The following is a 6,093-nucleotide window of genomic DNA, read 5'->3' as shown; positions in this document are numbered from 1 at the left end:
CCACTCCTCAGCATCTGAGGAGGAATTTAAGCCCCTGAAATGCACTGCCCCTCTCCATGAATTACCATGTTGAAGCCATGTATGTGTTTAAGGAAGGTAAAGTCGCTGTGTGAATGGGTTCAGGAGATGCCAGGTCTGCTTTTGCAAAAAAAAAAAAAAAAAGATACAAACTGCTTTGCATACTGCACATTTCTAAATGCTTCACCCATAAAAGCAAGTGGCTTCCAAATGAGGCTGCTGTTGCAAGCAAAAGCCTATTATGCATGAATCAGTTTTCAATGCAGTCAGTTTACCAACCTTTTAAAAATGTCCTTTAAAAAACATTTTCTAAACATCCCCATTTATGCACATGCTGTGATACTGTGTTTGCCACTCCCCCCCCCCCCCAGTGATTCTGCACCTTAATAAGTTCCTGGGGTAACTCTGAGAGGGGGATGAGAGTTTGAGGAGGGGATTTCATTGCTAGGCAACGTCATTCACATCCCAACTAACATTGTCTGCAATTAGCATTTCAATTGCAGCCAGTATCTTTAAGACAGAGAGCCTTGGTCTGTGTCAATCAAGCTACGAAGGACTGATTTCTGGGGGAAATCGCTCTAAAGTGGCTGCCAGAGAGCCACCCGGAGTTAAGGCAAAGCCTCTTCCTTCCTAAGAAAAAGCCACTCGGAACACCCAGGGTCTCCTCATGCTTTTACTGGCAATGGGAGACCAAATCAAATTGCATGTCCACATGATCACTGACACTGAGGAAGCACAAATCAGCATCAGATGTCCCATCACTGATCAGAGGTAGAGCTTTGTCGTCTCAGGAGCATTCCAATGCCATAACTCCACAGGGTAATTTCTACTAATTTACATAGCAATATGGCTCAGTTGCCAGGGCAAATGCAAATGGCATCTTCATGTGATCGCTGACAAAAGCAGAGTATCAGCGGCAGGCGCTCGAGCTCCCATTGGTAGGCAAAGGACTGTGAGCAGAAAAGGGGAGAAGACCAAAAATACACTGACATTTATGCATCAAAAAAATAACTGTAAGTGCTGTAACAGAAGAAAAGACGCCTTTAAGCTTGTTTCAGAAGCCTTGCTGATAAAACACTGTTTTTGCAATGCAAAAACAAGGGCATTTCCACGCATCAGGAAAAATAGCATTACACCAGCTGAATGGCAAAGTGCCAAATTGTATCACGCTTCCCAGCCCCTCCTCACCTTTTCTGCTGTCTTGCCTCTGTCTGCCGCCTTTTCATGTATCTCACCCTCCACATCTGCTGCTGGAAATGGCGGAAGAGAGCAACGTGCCTTATACGTGTTGTGCTTCCACCTGTCAATCAATCCAGGCAACCAATCCTCTTTCTCCAAATTTTAAGGGTCCTGCAATGCCCGCTAATTTTTTTTTTTAATTCATACTTCTCCGTTGCAATACTTATGCATAGAATCATACATGCATAGTGCTTTTTGAATGCCACCCCTTATGGAATCACAAGTCCTTTGATACATTTAAAAATTAATATCATTCCTGATTTTTTTTGGGGGGGGGAAACGTTCAAGAGGGATGCTTTGTGTTACAACTTTGAAAAAAATTCTTTTATTTCTGGCATTGTCTGCACACGTGTCCACCTATTTGTTGCTCCAGTAAGTTAGCCATTAAAAAAAAGAAATTCCCATCCCCGAGAACAAGGGAGAGGAAGGTGGGGCAAGGGCGGGATGAGGCCTTTAGCACATTTGAGTCTCCATACCTTCCCTCTGCTGGTTGTCTGCTGGTCGCTCTCCGGAAGCTAGTGCTGAATAGGTTGGTGAATCCACTTTATGCGATTCCTGAACTGCACTTTAAAATGGAGGATGTAGTTGGCCGGTTACTGTGCAGAAGCTGGATGTGGATGACGTCATGCGGAACAGCCAGAATATAACGACTACATTAGGTAAGCATTTCACTATATTTATCAGGTGCGGAAAAGCCCCCAAATTAACACGATGGGTTTCGCACTGCAAAAATAGTGCCACATTAAGAATGGAAAAATGACATCTTTTTTGGCAGCCTTTTTGCGAGTTTTCCATGATGCATAATACATGGTTTGGGGCTCTATACAGAGAGGACAGCCAAACAAATCTAGGGCAATAGGTCCTCTAGAACTGAAGCGCCACAGATGCAAAGAGGTGAGTATCTTTCACAGCGGTATTTGCAAGTAACGTCCAGCTAGCAAAGCTGTTGGCATGCTTTGAAACCAAACTGAAGTAAAGTCTATTCTGAGGCTCTAAGAGGAAGTAGTAACCAGATGGGAGGCTCTAACGTGGTCCCTTTTAATTAGTTAGGACCACAGGGGGAATTTGGACTGGGAAACTGACTCCCTGAACCAGGGAGCTACCTGTGAGAATCTTTGGCATAAACCTGTGCATAGTTCTCATTTGGATTTGGTGGCAACTGTTCACCTCTCTCATTCCCCTGTACACAAAGCATCTCTAAGCAGCCCTTTTGCACCCATAATGATCTGTGCCTGCCAGTCCCTTCATAGACTGGCTGTGCCAGCATCCCACCTACTCCTCCAATGTCCCTTAACTTACAATTTTCATTCTTGTATTTATCTCTTGCCAGCTTGGTTGTAAACTTTTACTATTTTATCCTGTTATGTAAAAATGTTTGAACTCCTCTGTTGCAGTATGCTGTTATATGTTAGCGCATATGTTGGGCTGTTATGGCCAATGGCAGGCTGGACAAATTGTGGCTCTCCAGATGTCCATGGACTACAATTACCATTAGCCCCCGCCAACATGAATTTGTGGAACAGAATAATAAAAGGGGCCATTTCGGTCCTGGTCCCTACCTAGAATCATAGAATAATAGAGTTGGAAGGGACCTCATGGGTCATCTAGTCCAACCCCCTACACTATGCAGGACACTCACAACCCTATTGTTCTTCCACTGTAACCTGCCACCCCCTTGAGCCTTCGCAGAATCAGCCTCTCTGTCAGATGGCTATCCAGCCTCTGTTTACAAATTTCCAAAGATGGAGAACCCACCACCTCCCGAGGAAGCCTGCTCCACTGAGAAACCGCTCTAACTGTCAGGAACTTCTTCCTGATGTTTAGACGGAATTTCTTCTGAATTAATTTCATCCCATTGGTTCTGGTCTGTCCCTCCGGGGCAAGAGAGAACAACGCTGCTCCATCCTCTATATGCCACCCTTTTAAATACTTGAAGATGGTTATCAGATCCCCTCTCAGTCGTCTCCTCTCTAGGCTAACCAAGCTCCCCCATCCTTTCTTCATATGTCTTGGTCTTCAAACCCCTCACCATCTTTGTTGCCCTCCTCTGGACACCTGGTGGAAAGAGCTCCCAGAAGAGCTGTGGGCCCTGCGGGACCTTTCGGGGTTCCACAGGGCCTGCAAGATGGAGCTCTTCCACCAGGTTTATGATTGAGGCCGGCGCACCAGAAAGATCTGGACACCCTCTCCCGGATATTTCTACTGGAGGCTGAGATCTGTTCTCATGTCCACCCCCATGGTTGTAGTTGGTATTCAGGGGTTTTTTTAAGTTGTTTTTATATCACCACATATGTCTTGGATACTGGACTGGATATTGTTGATTATGTATGTTAGAGATATTTTAATCTGATGTAACCCGCCTTTTGGGAGTGGTGGGATAAAAATCAAATAAATAATAATAATAATAATGTTTCAAGCTCTTGGTCATATTTAAGGTACATCACTGCAGACTATATGAATCATTCTTGTTTGGGCTGTATTCAGTAGAAAAAAGGAAGCATTGTTGGAGAGAGATACATGTGACCTTTTTTTTTATTCTGGATCGAAAACAGAGGGGATTTTAAAAGTAAGTGAAAGTACCATAAAAATTTCTATTTCCTGGTGGGCATTTTTTCAGACAACAGTGACAACTGGTTATGGGTCAAAGTACGTAAATAGCATTTTCATTAGGGTGGGCTTTCTCAGCCAGGATTTCCTGGGGAAGAAGAGTTTAGAGTTGTTGTTACGTGCGAAGTCGTGTCTGACCCATCGCGACCCCATGGACAATGATCCTCCAGGCCTTCCTGTCCTCTACCATTCCTTGAAGTCCATTTAAGTTCGCACTGACTGGTTCAGTGACTCCATCCAGCCACCTCATTCTCTGTCGTCCCGTTCTTCTTTTGCCCTCAATCGCTCCCAGCATTAGGCTCTTCTCCAGGGAGTCCTTCCTTCTCATGAGGTGGCCAAAGTATTTGAGTTTCATCTTCAGGATCTGGCCTTCAAAGGGGCAGTCTGGGCTGATCTCCTCTAGGACTGACCGGTCTGTTCGCCTTGCAGTCCAAGGGAATCGCAAAAGTCTTCTCCAGCTCCAGAGTTCAAAAGCCTCAATTCTTTGACGCTCGGCCTTCCTTATGGAGTTTAGAGTACAGATGCTTATTCTTCTGTCTTCCACTAGATGGTACCTCACATCCACATTTAGAAATTCTCAGCTGTTTTTTCCATGTGTCTTCTAAGCAAAGATAGGCTATTTCAGACAGGTGCTGGCTCTAGCAGCCTGATTGTCTACGTAGTTACAATTCTACAGGACTCATATGGAGGAGTTGTCAAACTGGTGGCGGATGCGATCTTCCGGAATGAAAATGCTTAAAGGAAGCACCGTTATCCCACCAGAGCTTTATTTATTAACTACTGTGCAGCCATAACAGATTTCCAAGTGGAGCATAGGAATCACCCTCCCATCAGTATTGTATACGAAATTTATAAAACTTCAGGACATAAAACCACAGTCAGGATGATATTGCAAAGGGAGAAGTGCAGAAGAGGGTGGGAAGGGTTGGGGGGATAAATGGTGCAATTTAGCAGAGCTCTCCTTATATTCTTTTATACTGCTGAAGCCATTAAACATGCACAATGAAAATTAGAAGAAGAAGAAGGAGAAGAAGGAGAAGAAGAAGAAGAAGAAGAGTTGGTTCTTATATGCCACTTTTCTCTTCCTGAAGGAGTCTCAAAGCGGCTTCCAATTGCCTTCCCTTTCCTCTCCCCACAACAGACACCCAGTCTCTCCTCCACCCAGGGAAGAGAGGCTGAGAGAGCCCTGGTATTACTGAAGAAGAATAAGAGTTGGTTCTTATATGCCACTTTTCTCTACCCGAAGGAGGCTCAAAGCGGCTTATAGTCACCTTCCCTTTCCTCTCCCCACAACAGACACCCTGTGAGGTGGGTGAGGCTGACAGAGCTCTGATATCACTGCTCAGTCAGAACAGCTTTATCAGTGCTGTGGCAAGGCCAGGGTCACAAAGCTGGCTGCATGTGGGGGAGTGCAGAATCATACCCAGCTCGCCAGATTAGAAATCCGCACTCCTAACCACTACACCAAACTGGCTCTCAATTAATTAGACAACAGACTCATATATATGAACTGTCAAAACCATGTATCTAAGCTTTTGCCATATGTTTCTATCAGACTTTCATTCTGTATAAAGTGAATGTAGCTGGTTTAGGGCAGTGTCCTTTGCCCCAGGGATTCCTGCTATATAGTTGTTTGATGTTGTCGGAACTGGTTATCTCTCCCTCTGATCCTGGGGCCAGAGGGGCCAGTTGTATCTTTTGCTTTTTGACCTGGCTACGGGTGAAAGCATTTTGAATGTTTTGTGATCCAATAGGTGTGGTGGGGGGAGTAAGGGGAGTAGGGGCTAAGAAGGAGCAATGGTCCCAAGGTGTGTTAGTCTTAGCAAAGGTTTCGTTTGTATCTTCAATAAAGATATTTTCTTCAACAAAATCTGCTAATTGGGAGCAATCAACGAGACTCTTGCAAATAGTCATTGGGAGAGAGGCATGAGTCAAATCAAACAACAACATGTACACGCTGCAGCACAAGGGTCATGTGTGTGTAAAGGACCATGAAGTCTCAGCCAGGTTATGGAGAGACCTCTAATGGGGTTTTCAGACCAAGTGGATTGGCATTAGACAATGCACAACAACCCCGAACTACTCAACTGGGTGATTCAGATAAGCCTAAAAGTACCCCAATGAGTGCTGATTTGGGTACTTTTCAGCCTTATCCAAACTGATTTGTGGCACAGAGTGGTAAGTGGCAGAAATGCTGTCTGAAGCTGTCTGCCCATGAGGCTGGGAGTT

The sequence above is a fragment of the Paroedura picta genome, chromosome 4 (genome assembly GCF_049243985.1).
Source record: "Paroedura picta isolate Pp20150507F chromosome 4, Ppicta_v3.0, whole genome shotgun sequence".
Lineage (NCBI taxonomy): Eukaryota > Metazoa > Chordata > Lepidosauria > Squamata > Gekkonidae > Paroedura > Paroedura picta.
Note: the sequence above shows the minus strand (reverse complement) of the source record.